This window comes from Piliocolobus tephrosceles, chromosome 10, assembly GCF_002776525.5.
Source record: "Piliocolobus tephrosceles isolate RC106 chromosome 10, ASM277652v3, whole genome shotgun sequence".
Lineage (NCBI taxonomy): Eukaryota > Metazoa > Chordata > Mammalia > Primates > Cercopithecidae > Piliocolobus > Piliocolobus tephrosceles.
In genome coordinates, this window is record NC_045443.1 from 7503116 (window position 1) to 7518843 (window position 15728).

The window sequence follows — 15728 nt, forward strand, 5'->3', positions numbered from 1 at the left end:
GCTGGAGTGCAATGGTGCGATCTCAGCTCACTGCAACCTCCGCTTCCCAGGTTCAAGCAATTCCCCTGCCTCAGCCTCCCGAGTAGCTGGGATTACAGGCATGTGCCACCATACCTGGCTAATTTTTGTATTTTTTAATAGGGATGAGGTTTCTCCATGTTGGTCAGGCTGGTCTCGAATTCCCGACCTCAGGTGGTCCACCCACCTTGGCCTCCTGAAGTGCTGGGATTACAGGTGTGAGCCATCGCACCTGGCCTGTTATTATTTTTTAATAGATGGGGGCTTTAGCACACAGGAACTGAGCCTTTAGGGTCTTAGTAAGCAAGATCTCACAGAGTTTTGGATTCCAACTTCTGTGGCCGGTCTTGAGCTGCATGAGCAAAGGTGACCTAGTGCTGCATGGAAGGCAAAGGTAGAGGAGGTTAGCTCACCATATAGAAAGTCTTTTGGAGTCATCTCAAAATGGTCAGAATCTCAAAAGATTCTCAAAAATATAAGCTTTCTAGGTAAGCATTGGTGGATGCAATGATTTTTTTTCTGTTGTGTTTTTCAGCCAGGTTTTCAGTCTGAGCTTCAAATCTAAAAAGAAGCTAAGTTGCTCTCCCAAGCATGTGTGTGTGAGCTTTTTGCAGGCCTAAGTGGGCCATGCCTGGTCAGTTTCTTACTGTCACTGGGAACTGTACCATGAGATGAGACAGTGAAGTGTGGAGGTATCTTGAGCTCAGATCATGAGGCTTGTCCACAAGCTCTGAGGAGTTACTTCCAACCATCTCAAGGTGGCTGTTGAATTGTAATCTTTATAATGCTGTGGTTACCTATACAATCCTTGGCCATGAAGTTGAATTTTGGAGACCGAAACTGTGACTTTACCCACTAAGAGTATTATATTTTTTCCAATGTAGATATCAGAAGGAGGAAGAATCCCTCATTATATGCCATTTTCTTGTTAAGATATAGAGATAACTGAACTTACTGCAAACCCAAAGGCTCAAGAAGGCAATTAAAATGCCTATGTTTAAAACATTCTAAGAATCAGATTTGCTCAAGGAATCAAGGAAGAACTAGTTAAAGACAACAGCAGCAGCACCAACAAAACAACACAGAATTTAGTCTTTCTTCTGGAACAGGTGCAGTGAAAATAAATAAAAACAAAAGAAAAATAAAAGGCTGATTAAGATGGAGGAAGAGGGAAATTTCACTGGGAGAAAGGTTTATGGTCTTTGGAGACAAGCTGGACAATATTAAAGGAGTATGAGGACTTAGAGGCCAGGCCAGATGTGTACGAAAGAGAAAAGGTGTATGTGGGTCTGATGACCCTCAATTAGAGGGTTAGACAAGGCCATTAACAGGGCTATAGAGTCTGGTGAGACAAGAAAAATGCAATGCAGAATGCAGAACTTATTAAGTGAGGAAAACTTGCTAAGGATCCAGGTACGGGTGCAGTACTGTTCCATCTACCTAAGATGGGAGAAGGCACAATGCAAAAGATGCCCTGCTGATGTGAGCTGTGAAACAGTCCAGCCAAAAACCTGGACTGTGGTCAGCAGAGGTAAATCTACCAGGAGAATGCTCATGAGGTCACTGGTGAGAATTACCTTGGCAGCATGTAGCTCTCTTGTCCTGCTCTTCAATCTGACAAGTAACTGTTTTATAGCACTGTCTTAGTCAATTGGGCTGCTGTAACAGAATACCATGGTATATAATGAGGGATTCTTCCTCCTTTTGATATCTACATTGGAAAAAATATAATACTCTTAGTGGGTAAAGCCAACAGTTTTGGTCTCCAAAATTCAACTTCAGGGCCAAGGATTGTATTGGTAACCAAAGAATTATAAAGATTACAATTCAACAGCCACCTTGAGATGGCTTAAGCCTGGGTGGCTTAAACCAGGGGTCCCCAGTCCCTGGGTCACCGATCAGTACCAGTCTGTGGTCTGTTAGAAACTGTGCTAACAGCAGGTGAGTGTTAGGCAAGCAAGTGAAGCTTCATCTGTATTTATAGCTGCTCCCCATTGCGGGCATTACTGCCTGAGCTTTGCCTCCTGTCAGAGCAGCGGCAGCATTAGATTCTCATAGGAGCATGAACCCTGTCGTGATCTGTGCATGTGAGGGATCTAGGTTGTGTGCTCCTCTTGAGAATCTAATGCCTGATGACTTGTCAATATCTCCCATCATCCCCAGAAAGGATGTCTAGTTGCAGGAAAACAAGTTCAGGGCTCCCAGTGATTCTACATTATGGTGAGTTGTATAATTATCTTACTATGTATTGCAATGTAATAATAATAGAAATAAAGTGCACAATAAAAGTGCTTGAATCATCCCGAAACCATTGCACCCTCCAGTCTGTGGAAAAATTGTCCTCCATGAAACTGGTCCCTGGTGCCAAAAAGGTTGGTGACCACTGACTTAGAAAACATACATTTATTCCTCACAATTCTGTTGGCTGGGAAGTTCAAGATCCAGGTGTCAGCAGATTTGGTTCCTGATGAGGGCTCGCTGTCTTCCTAGTTGGTAGATATCTATCTTCTTGCACATGCTGGAGAGCAAAGAGAGTGAGGATGAGTGGTCGTATCTCTTTTTATAAGGAAAGACACTAATTGCATTCGTGGGAGCTCCAACTTCATGCCTTAATTATCTCCCAAAGACTCCACCTTCTAATATTAGGTCGGTGAAAAAGTAATTGCAGCTTTTGCCATTTTTTTTTTAAATGGCGAAACCACAGTTACTTTTGCACCAACCTAATACCATCAAATTAGGGGTTAGGATTTCAACATACAAATTTTTTAGGAGGAGGGGACGCAAACATTCATTCCATATTAGGTACTAAGTTTTTGACCTAATAACCAGAATCTTCCTGAGAAGGTCAAATTGCTTTGCTTAGTGGGATGAATGACTCTACAACTCTGACAAGGTGTGAAACTTAGTATAGAACCAGTGAGGTAAATTATAATATTGTGATGTCAAGTTTAAGATAAATGTTAAAAACTGGTGTGAATTTAAGTTAAACCTCAATTTAAATTGTGTTTTCAACTTGAAATATGTGTTGATTTTAGACTGATGAGTTTTAGTTGAAAGGTATAAGATGCTGCTGAAGCTTATAAGCAGTATTAGAACATTTAGGACAAATCAAACATCTGAGCATGGCAAATCAAGTAATTAGATTTACAAGAGTTGCTTAAGTGATGAGAAAGATTTTGCGTATAAGGATTCTAAGTCTACCTTGTCAGGTAATGAAAAAGCATGAGGAAAAAAAATCCAATGCATTAAGCATGTGAATATGGTTTGTATCAGTTATGAAAAATATACTTACTTTGTAAATTGGACTAATTGCTAACAAAATATAAATCTGTTTGATTTAAACATCAATCAAAGAACAAGCGGAAGTGATTTTTTTTCAAAAAACAACACTTAGTACATTTATAGACAGAATTTCAAGATTTGTAATTTGAATTTAAAGCCTTATGCAAAATCAGGTTTTATAATTATAATTTTAGTAAACATTGATTAAAAACCCAGGTACCTGGAAATAGTCTTTCTCACACACATTAGACATTAAAAATATTCACAATGATAATTGTGTGTGTGTGTGAAACTTGTATCAGTAATTAGATCAGAAAGAATGATGGAGTCCAAAGAAATCTAAAAGATGGAGAAGAGATGGGCCAGAAAGGACTAGATACACTAATATGAGAAGCTTAAAAAAGAAAAAACACAACTGGTTATAGTATTGAAAGCAAAATTTCTCATAATTTAGCAAACCAGTACCTCAAGAAAGTTTGGTTTTAACATGCAGATCGTTTTTTAGAAAGTCTATGTTATTTGTTTTTAATTTTTAATTTTTTTTGAGACAGAGGCGTCTCCCTCTGTCACCAAGGTAGCAGTGCAGTGGCATGATCTTGTCAGCTCCCTGCAACTTCTGTCTCCTGGGTTCAAGCAATTCTCCTGTCTCAGCCACCCAAGTTGCTGGGGTTACAGGTGCTTGCCACCATGTCCAGCTAATTTTTGTATTTTTAGTAGAGATGGGGTTTCACCATGTTGGCCAGGCTGGTCTTTAACTCCTAACCTCAGGTGATCCACCCACCTTGGCCTCCTAAAGTAGAAAGACTATTTTAAGCAATTTTATTTTAATTACAGCTAGCTTAATCATACACAGAATTCCTTTCATAAATTCCCCTTCATGAACCTTATCATGACTTACAAAGACCATTTACAACATGCTTGAACTTTTTGACTTGTCTGTACTATCTCTTTCTTAAATAACCAGCCATTTTATTTTCAGTTCTTAAATGTGTGTTTTGCCTGCAGTGTTTTTTGCTTTGACTTTCTGTTAACTGTATTTGGGCAATTGTTTAAAGCAGGTCACCTGGTTGTGAGAGCCCTCCCATTGTGTTGACTCTGGGACGCTAGAGTCACATTGTTCTGTGGCTCCAACCAGGCCTTTGGGGTTCACTGTTGGCTTTCCCCTAGATGCTCTGAAGTTATTGGCATTGGTTAGCCCCAGGTACTCTGGAATTTCTGGCATTTGGTGTAGGGATCCTCACTGGCTGATACTCTGGTACTCTGGGTTATTGGCATTTGATATTGTTGGCCACCCTCTGAATGCTCCAGGGCTTTCAGCATTGGTGTTCCCTCTAGGATTGTGGGTTCGAGGCACACCCTAGGGGGAATACTGGTCTTGCCTTTTCTTGTTTCCTGCCCTAAAGTTTTCATTTTCCATAACAGCATCTTCTTTTCTTATTGTCACTTTATTTGCACTTTTCCTTTTACATTTTGCTTTAAAAATACTCCTTTTGTCATAGTTCATTCACTGGCAAATGCTTCTAACCCACTTTCATAATGCCTTGCTACTTATACTTACACCTTCTCAGCAGGAAGTGAGAATCTAAAAGGGAATCATAGTAAAAGCCCAGTTCCTTTCCCTTTCACTAGACTTAGAAAAACTACGTCCAGTAGAAATCCTTGTTGGACATGGGACAATGACAAGTATACCAGAGGAATTGCCACTAGGGTTGTCTTTTAGGCTATTAGAGCAAATTCAAATTTGGCCTCAAGAAAAAGCAACTCATTTTCTATTACAATACCACTCGGATTCGATTCAAATTAGAAAACCAATAGATTTGGCCTAAACATGGTTCTATATGTTATAATAATATTTTACCATTAGACTCATTCTGTAAAGAAGAAAGAAAACGAGAGGAGGTCCCTTGTGTACAGGCTTTTATGGTCCTTTACTGGCTCATGTTACTTCTAAGTAACAGAAAGCTGGGCCTAAGGGATCCCCTCCTAGCTGCTCCCCCTAGAAGGCCTATGGTCTCCCTGGAGTCTCCTCAGTCCCCCAGTTCTGAGGGGGTTCCTGCCAGTTCTCTAATGAAGAATTCCACCCAAGGTCATTGGGTACTCATTCCCCTTATCCAGCTACCCCAGCCTATACACCCCTGCTGCCTGAGAAAGTAAGCCCAACCAGTACCACCAGGAGTAGGGCTCCATATCAGCCCCTAAAATCAAATCTGTGTCCACTGAGGGAGATGCCTGATAGAAATGAGGAAACAGAGTACGTGTGCCATTTTCTATGTGTGACTTGGTTTTATACAAGGAAAAATTTGGCCAGAAAATCCAGAAAAATTTACAAAAGAATTTGTTAAATAAACCAGGTTTTTAAATTCAACTCGTCATGACTTGCAAGTATTGTCATCTGCTTGCTGTACTGTGGAAAAAAAAGCAGAAGAAAAGGTGTGTGGTTAAGCCAGTGAATTATGACAAGGCAAGAGAAATAACTCAAAACAAAAATCCCACTGTTTCAGGGTCATTTGTTTGAGACACTCAGGAAATATACCAATGCAGACCCAGACTCCTCAGAAGGGCAAGCTCTCCTGGGTATACATTTTACTACTCAATCTGCCCCTGACATTAGGAGGAAGCTACAAAAAGCAGCAAGGGGATTTTAAACCTCTATAAGTCAACATTTAAACATGGCCTATAAAGTTTACAACAATAGGGCCAGGGCAAAAGAGGTGGAAAAAACACATACAAAACATAGCCAAAAAGTTAAATTGTTAACAATTGCTTAAAGCCACCTGCCACCTCAAAATTGCCCATCCCAAGAAAGTGTCACAAGATCAGCATCTGGGATTCCCAGACAAGAGCCCCTGACTTGCTGGCCTCTGGGCCAGAATCAGTGTGTCTACTATAAGCAAAAGGGCCATTGGCAATGAGAATGTCCTAACTGTCCCTGGTGAGATGGGGAAAAAACTCCCTGTCAACACCAGAGCTAACCTTCCATTAGCTCCAATTAGTGGCCTTTCTCAAATAAGTAAACTGGGGATCTTAGACCCTGACCCAATGGACAGTTTCCCATGGTGGTAGACAAGTGGCTGGCTGAACATTTTTCTTTGATATCTCTGTTGGGAGCAGGCCCTCCAAAATCTGGCTATAAACTTGCCCCTGTTGGAAGCAAGCCCCCCCAAAACTGGCCATAAATAAAATATCTGCAGCAATGTAACATGTCCATAATGGCCATAATGCCCAAGCTGGAAGGTTGTGGGTTTACGGGAATGAGGGCAAGGAACACCTGGCCCGCCCAGGGTGGAAAACCGCTTAAAGGCATTCTTAAGCCACAAACAAAAGCCCTAGCGATCTGTGCCTTAAGGGCGTGTTCCTGCTGCAGTTAATTCGGCCCATCCCCTTGCTTTCCATAAGGCATACTTTTAGTTAATTTAATATCTATAGAAGCCTGTAATCCCAGCACTTTGGGAGGCCGAGACGGGCGGATCACGAGGTCAGGAGATCGAGACCATCCTGGCTAACACGGTGAAACCCCGTCTCTACTAAAAATACAAAAAAAACTAGCCGGGCGAAGTGGCGGGCGCCTGTAGTCCCAGCTACTCGGGAGGCTGAGGCAGGAGAATGGCATAAACCCGGGAGGCGGAGCTTGCAGTGAGCTGAGATCCGGCCACTGCGCTCCAGCCTGGGCGACAGAGCAAGACTCCGTCTCAAAAAAAAAAAAAAAAAAAAAAAAAAAAATATATATCTATAGAAACAATGCTAATGACTGCTTTGCTGTTAATAAATATGTGGGTAAATCTCTGTTCGGGGCTCTCAGCTCTGAAGGCTGTGAGACCCCTGATGCCCCACTTCACACCTCTATATTTCTGTGTGTGTGTCTTTAATTCTAGCGCTGCTGGGTTAGGGTCTCCTCGAACGAGCTGGTCTCAGCAAGTAGCGTCCATTTGTGGGGGCTCGAATCCAGGTTGAAGGGTCACCGGAGTGACAGTTGGAATGGAAAACAAGCTGGAAGACACCCGAGTACTCTTAAAGCAATCCCTGTGGTGAGTAAGAAGGGGAGCTCGGAAGCGTCAGGGTAACAATGGGGCAAGTTTGGGGTCTGGTTCGTTCCACCTTGGAACTTTTTCACACCGATGACAGGGAGGAACAAGAGTATAGCGAGGTAACAGAAGAGGTTACAGAGCATGCTTATTTGACAGCTGAAGCTAAAGTGGCAAAGGAAGGAGAGGTTCATCCCTACCCTGTGTCCGCACCCTCTCATTATTATTTTGAAGAAAATGACCTCCCAGATCTTTCTTTTCTGGAGGACACTGGGTGGAAAGTAGTTGCCTCAGTGACTGTTCGAGCCGTGCCTTGAGTGACCGACCGCTCTTAGTTCTATTCAGGCAGGAATTCAGCAAGCTAGATGAGAGGGTGATTCAGAAGCTTGGCAGTTCCCTGTTAGACTATACCCTCCAGATCAAGAGGGAAATACTATAGCTGCAGTTGAGCCTTTTCCTTTTAAATTACTCCAAGAATTTAGACAAGTTATTCATACTAAAAAACAATGTAGAAAAAAATCAGCGAGTCAGGCCACCAGATAGGGGAAAAAAGGAAACTGTTGAGCCTGAAATATGTCCAAAATGTAAAAAAGGAAAACACTGTGCTAGTCAGTGTCACTCTAAGTTTGATAAAGATGGGAACCCGATTTTGGGAAATGCCATGAGGGGCCCGTCCTGGGCCCCGTTCTAAACTGGGGCATTTCTAACTAGGCCATTCCCTCACCCTGTACAATGTCTGTCCCCCACCACAGCCAGTAGTGCCACAGTAGATTTATGCTGCACAAAAGCTGTGAGCCTTCTGCCTGAGGAACCCCCGCAAAAGGTCCCAACAGGAGTCTGTGGACCTTTGCTGGCAGGGACAATAGGATTACTTTTAGGAAGGTCTAGTGTAAGATTAAAAGGTGTACTAATACATACAGGAGTCACTGATTCAGATTATAATAGGGAAATTCAAATTGTTATATCTACTTCTGTTCCCTGGAAAGCAGAGCCAGGAGAGCACATAGGACAGCTCCTGATTGTGCCGTATGTGGGAAAGGGAAAAAGTGAAATTAAATGAACAGGAGGATTTGGAAGCACAAATAAACAAGGCAAAGCAGCTTACTGGGTAAATCAAATTACTGATAAACGTCCTACCTGTGAAATAACTATTCAAGGAAGAAATTTAAAGGTTTGGTAGATACAGGAGCGGACATTTCAATCATTTCTCTACAGCACTGGCTGTCCATGTGGCCAATTCAACCCGCTCAATTTGACATAGCTGGAGTTGGTAAAGCCGCTGAAGTATATCAAAGTAGTTATGGTGTGCCCCCCACTTCTCTGGGAATTGTAACAAACTATCTTTTCAAGGGCAATCATTTCCTGATCTGTTGGATTTACCATACCTAAAAATAATAAAACCAATTAAAACATTATCTATTATGTGTGTCAGGCACAGTTCTAGGTCCTGGAGATCCAGCACTGAGCCGGCTGAAGTCCCTGCTGTCATGGGGCTTACATTCTTTTCTTGCAAAGCCCTTGGGAAAACTCTAGTAGGTCATTTGCTATGGGATGAAGCAGGTGGAAGAGTCAGCAGGTGAATAGGTTCCCTGTTCTCTCAGCATCTTGAAGAGGGGTTGTAGAAGTCTCCCTCTTCCTATTGCTGTGACTTTTAGGCGGCAAGTATGGGTGACTTTGTGGCCTTGACGGTCTGAGTTTGAGTGCTAATCATTTACTGCAATAGCTAGGAAAGCGTGAAGCCCAGCATCTAGAGACCTTGGAATATACTGCGATCAGGCATTACTTTCTTACTTGGAGGAGAGGTTGGAAAGCCGTTGGTCACTAGGGAAGTTGAGTTCTGTCTGGAGTGGCATGTCCTGCTGGGAGAAAGACGATGATGATCTTCCCAGCCCTCCAAGCTAGCCTCTTGCCAGGCGACTGGAAGGAGCTCCCCAGGTAATTCACCAGACAATCCTGCTTGTCTCCCACATTCTTAAAGTTACTGAGAATGCTTGAGAATGTGTTTAGCACAGTTCCTGGAACAGGAGTACTACCTAAAAATGTGAGTTACTGCTATAACTTCAGTTATTGTCATTTTTTTCTACAATACTGTGCAGAAGCGGGCACCTACATCCAAGAATAAGGATATGAGGAGGAAGGAGACCCATGCTCCCGGGACTCATGCCTGGAATTATGACTTATATGACTATATCATGACATACCATCTACTGATACCATCCCTCTTTAATTTTAGCAGAAAATTTTTAGCAGGTGCTAATAGATGCTACCCCAAGACACATAATAGATCTTGCTCACCCTGTCATCAGCCAAGGTCTGCAGAATACAGTCTGTGTGTAACCAATGGTGTGTGCTATCTCCTCTGTGTTACAGAAATGTGGGAGGAAGGGTACTGAGCTGGCTACATTCTGCAGCAAGAGGCAGTAGGAAACACTCTACTTTCATCTGAAGAAGTCCAGTAATACTTTTTTAAAAAAATAGACTTTATGTTTTAGAGCTGTTTGGGGTTCACAGAAAAACTGAGCAGAAAGCACAGAGAGTTCCCATATACCTCCTGTTCCCACCCCCAGACTTCCCTACTCTCAATATCCCTTACCAAAGAGGTACATTTGTTACAATTATGAACCTACGTTGACCCATCATGGTCACCCACAGTCCATAGTTTTCAGTAGACTTCACTCACTGTGTTGTAAGATCTATGGGTTTTGACAAATGATTGTGTTCACCATTACAAGGTGGCTTCACTGCCCTAAAAATGCTCTGTCTTCCACCTACTTCCACCTTCCACCTACAGGAAGGCCTCCCTGACCTCCACCCCTTGGCAACTACTGATCTTTTTGCTGTCTCCATAGCTTTGCCTTTTCCAGAATGTCATACAGTTGGAATCATGTATTCCGAAGCCTTTTCAGATTGGCTTCTTTCACTTTGTAATATGCATTTAAGATTCCTCCATGCCTTTTAATGGCTTGATAGCTCATTTCTTTTTATTGCTGAATAATATTCCATTTTATGGATGAACCACAGCTTATCTGTTCCTCTACTGAAGGACATTTTGGTTCCCTTCTTCAACTTTTGGTGTTTATGAATAATATTGTGCAAAGGTTTATATGGATATAAGTTTTCAACTCATTTGGTTAAATACCAAAGAGTGTGATTGCTGGACCATAGGATAAGAGTACGGTTAGTTTTGTAAGAATCTGCCAAACTGTCTTCCAAAGTGGCTGTACCATTTTGCATTCCCACCAGCAAGAAAAAAGGGTTCCTGTTGCTCCATGCCCTTGTCAAAATTTGATGCTGCCACGGTTTTGGATTTTGGCCATTCCAATAGGTGTGTAGTGGTCTCTCATTGTTTTAACTTGCAATTCTTAATGACATATGATACTAAACATCTTTTCATATGCTTATTTGCCATCTGTATATCTTCTTTTGTCTATTCAGATGTTTTGTCCACTTTCAAATTGAGCTGTTTGTTTTATTATTGAGTTTTAAGTTCTTTTAAAATTTTGGATAACAGTCCTTTATCACATAAGAGTTTTTCAAATATTTTCTCCAAGTTAGTAGCTCGTCTTCTCATTCTCTCAAAGTGATACTGTTTAGAATCAATGAATGGAATGTGGTGGAGGTCTCACAGGAAGCCATCTTGGGCAGCCGGGTGGGAGCAACCTGCTTGAAAAGGCTCCCGTGGACAGTAAGTGTGTGTGTGTGGTGGTGGTGGGACTGGTAAGGTTAAGCCCTGGGAGGGGATTTAAAGATAATACAAACATCAGAGTAAATGCCTAAATAATAAGGAATTATAAATAATAAGAAATTAAGGAATTAGCATGAGGACTTGTGCTCAATAGATGCCTAATACACACTTGTTGAATTATTGAATTAAAATGGACAACGAGACTGGCTTTTATAGAGGGCATTTGACACTACTTACTACATAACAGTCACGGATTTTATTTTATTTTTTATTTTAGGGCAAAATTTTAATAGAGTGTAATCCTGAACTCTTACATTCAGAAAAAACAAAACCTTAAAATTACTGATTGATTCAATTTATGGAAAAATTAATCTGTAACAAAAACTTGTCACTGAGTGCAAAGGCACCACCTTTTTTTTTTTTTTCCCTGAAACCCACTTTTCTCTCTCCCTTTCTCTCCTTTTAAATTGTATTTTAAGTTCTAGGGTACATATGCACAATGTGCAGGTTTGTTACATATGTATACATGGACAGTCACAGATTTTAGAGACAGGGACTTTTAGATATCTGTTGTGCAATCCCTTCAGATTGTAGATGAGAAAATGTGAGTGTCAAGGTGAAGTTATGGAAACTCATAGATGGTGAATATAAGTAACTGGATGGGCAACTCAGGTTTCATTTGTTTAGCTAATGCTTATTCCAAAAAACAGAACAACGATATGATGTTTCTTCAATCGTCAAACATGTTAGAAAACTTGAGCCGATTGTATTGACCCATATTTTTGCTTACTGCATTTTTCCTTATTTCATGTTGTTTCAAAGTTCTTTCTTTTATTGTTTCCTTTCTGCTTTAAGCTATTCACTCAGGATAGGTCTGATGGGGACAAATTCTTTTCATTTTCCTTAATTGAGAAAGTCTTGATTTTCCCTCCATTCTTGAAGGATATTTTCAGTGGGTGTGGTGCAAAATAATGTCCCTCCCAAAGATGTGCATGTCCTACTGTCTGGAACCTGTGAATATGTTAGGCCACATGGCAAAGAGAAATTACAGTTGAAGATGGAAGTTATTAATTGGCCCACCTTATGTTCTTATTGTTGAGTTTTAAGAGTTCTTTTTATATTTTGGATAACAGTTCTTTATCACATAGGAGTTTTGCAAATATTTTCTCCAAGTCAGTGGCTTGTCTTCTCATTGCTGCTATAAAAATTTTTCACAAACTAAGTGGCTTAAGAAAAGTTATTACTGGCTGGGTGCCGTGGCTCATGCCTGTAATCCCTGCACTTTGGGAGGCCAAGGCAGGCAGATCACGAGGTCAGTAGATTGAGACCATCCTGGCTAACAAGGTGAAACTCCGTCTCTACTGAAAATACAAAAAAATTAGCTGGGCGTGGTGGCAAGCGCCATTAGTCCCAGCTACTCGGGAGGCTGAGGCAGGAGAATGGTGTGAACCTGGGAGGCGGAGCTTGCAGTGAGACGAGATGGCACCACTGCACTCCATCCTGGGAGACAGAGCGAGACTCCATCTCGGGGAAAAAAAAGGTTATTACTGCATTCTCTTGGTAGCAGAGGTCCTGGAGATTATCCTCCAGGATATGGAGAGAGTATGTAGAGATGATTCTGGATTATCCAAGTGGGCCCCAATATGATCACTGAGGTCCTTATATGTGAGAGAAGGAGGCAGCAGGGAGAGAACCAGAGGGATGACAGTAGTAGAGGGGTTTGGCCAGACATTGCTGGCTGAAGACAGAGGTAGGTGCCATGAACCAAAGAATCAGGCGGGCTCTAGAAGCTGGAAAAGATAAGAAAACAGATTTCTTCCTACTATCTCCAGAAGGAACATAGCTCTGCTGACACCTCAGTTTTAGGGGTACCCACCTGGCTATTGGGGTGTCTTGTTACAGCCTCATGAGGGAGGAAGTCTAGATTCCCCTCTTGGCCTTTGCTGGGTGTGTGGTTAGGGGCACAGTTTTAAATTTGGTGTTTAGCTAGAATGGAGTGGTTATTGTCTAGAAGTTTCTGTCTTGGTAGGCTGCCCCTCTTCTTGTCCTTTGGTTAGAAAGAGCAGGCTTTTATTGGAATTTATTTTATCTGGGCATGTTGGTGTTTCTGGGTTGCTGGCCTTTTAAGCACTCAGTATGAGATACGTGAAGCAAAGGAAACCCATGGGACTCATTACCATGTTGTTTCTTGGGTCCTGTGGTCCCTAGCCAGTCTGCCTTCTTTTCTACACCTTTTAGAGTCTTCTTATGTTTGGTTTACATATAATGCTCAGGGTTTTAAGTTGTACTGAATGGGAGGAATAGAGAAAAGTGTGTCTACTCCATTTTTTCCCTAAGCAGGGTCTTTCTCCAAACACACACACATGCACATACACACACACACACACACACAGCTTATCTGTGTATGCTATAGATATTTGGTGAAAAAATCCTGAAAAGGGAGCAAAACCACTCATTTGGGGAAATATTCCCAAGTAAAAAATCTTGGTTTCTTTTTTCCTTCCTTCCTTTTCTGTGTGGGGACAATCAAAGGGTTCCCAGCTGGATTTGGCAAGGGTGACATATTCTGAAACTTCTCTGGATTTCAAAAGTGGTAAGATTCTACTAGAAGCAGGATGCTGTGGTCCAAATGTTGGTGTCTCCTCCATAGTTCATATGTTGAAATCCTAACCCCCAGTGTGATGGCATTAGGAGGTGGTTAGGAGGCTTTGGGGAGATGACTCCGTCATGAGGGCTCTGCCTCATAAATGGGATTAGTGTCTAGATCCCAGAGAGATGGCTAGCCCTTCTACCATGTGAAGATGCAGCAAGAAGGCACCATCTATGAGGAAGCAAGATCCTCACCAGACACTGAATCTGCGGGTGCTTTGATGGGACTTCTCAGCCTGCAGAACTGCGAGAAGTAAATGTTTATTGTTTATAAGCCATCCAGTCTAAGGTTTTTTTTTTGTTTTTTTTTTAAAGATGGAGTCTTGCTCTGACACCCATGCTGGAATGCAATGGCATGATCTTGGCTCACTGCAACTTCCACTTCTGGGGTTCAAGCGATTCTCCTGCCTCAGCCTCCCAAGTAGCTGGAAGTACAGGTGCTTGCCACCATGCCCGGCTAATTTTTGTATTTTTAGAGATGGGGTTTCACCATCTTGGTCAGGCTGGTCTCAAACTCCTGACCTCAGGTGATCCACCCACCTCAGCCTCCCAATGTGCTGGGATTACAGGCATAAGCCACTGTGCCCTGGCTCTCAGTCTAAGGTATTTTATTATAGCAGCCAGAACAGACTAAGACATAGGGGTAAAGACAGTGTGTACTACAGTCCTTGCTGTCATCTGGCAGCATTCTCTACTGGGTGGCCAGGGGTGGAGCTAAGATGCTTTGTACCCAAACCTAGGTGTGTAGTGCTTGGTACACCTGGGTATATCTAGATATCACTACTTTGAACACTTTTAAAGCAAAGTAAGATTTCTTCAGGTCTATTTAGATGGTCCTGGCTTTGGGATTTGCTGCATTTCATCACATATACTGCTTTCATCCTTTGCCAAGTTGTCTCTGCCAATGATGACTATGAGGGCTGCAAGGAGGGATGGGTAATCATAACCAACAAGCCCTTCCAAATGTACATGTATAAAGATTGTAACTTGATTTGCAATTTCCAGAGCATGGAAACTTCTATTACTCTGCATCTGATGTCATTCAAAAACTGAAGAATCAAATCAGATGGGGTCATCCCCCATTTCCTACCTGTCTTAGTTTGTTTTCTGTTGTTATAACTGAATATCACAGACTGAGTAATTTATGAAAAATAGAGGTTTATTTAGGTCATAGTTATGGAGGCTGGATAATTTATAAGGAATAGAGGTTGATTTAGTTCATGGTTCAAGAGTATGGTGCCACCATCTAATGAGGGCCTTCTTGCTACATCTTAATATGGTGGAGGGCATCACATGGTGAGAGGGCAAGCAAGCCAGAGAGCGCTTGCTTTTATAACAAGCCCACTCCCATGATAGTGACATTAATCCACTCACGAGGGCAGAGGGGTTAAGTTTCTAACACATTAATATTTTGGGGACACATTCAAACCATTGTATTACCCCTCCTCCAAACAAAAGGAATGTAGACTTGAACACTTAGAAAATAAAGAAATTAGGCTGGGCGCAGTGGTAATCCCAGCACTTTGGGAGGCCGAGGCAGGTGGATCACCTGAGGTCGGGCGTTCGAGACCAGCCTGACCAATATGGAGAAACCCCATCTGTAATAAAAATACAAAAATCAGTGGGGCGTGGTGGTGCATGCCTGTAATCCCAGCTACTTGGGAGGCTGAAGCAGGAGAATCGCTTGAACCTGGGAGGTGGAGGTTGTAGTGAGCTGAGATTGTGCCATTGCACTCCAGCCTGGGCAACAAGAGCGAAACTCTGTCTCAAAATAAATAGATAAATAAAAAATAAAGAAATTCATTTATCCAAATGAAGTTGTGAAAGAAAGTAGCTGTACCTAAATGAGATGATAATAACTAGGTTAACTTGTAACTCATGACCGGGCACAGTGGTTTACACCTGTAATCCCAGTACTTTGGGAGGCTGAGGTGGGTGGATCACTTGAGGCTAGGGGTTCAAGACCAGCCTGGCCAACATGGTAAAACCCCATTCTTTTTTTAAAAAAAAACTACAAAAATTAGCCTGGTGTGGTGCACATGCCTGTAATCCCAGTTACTTGGGAGGCTGAG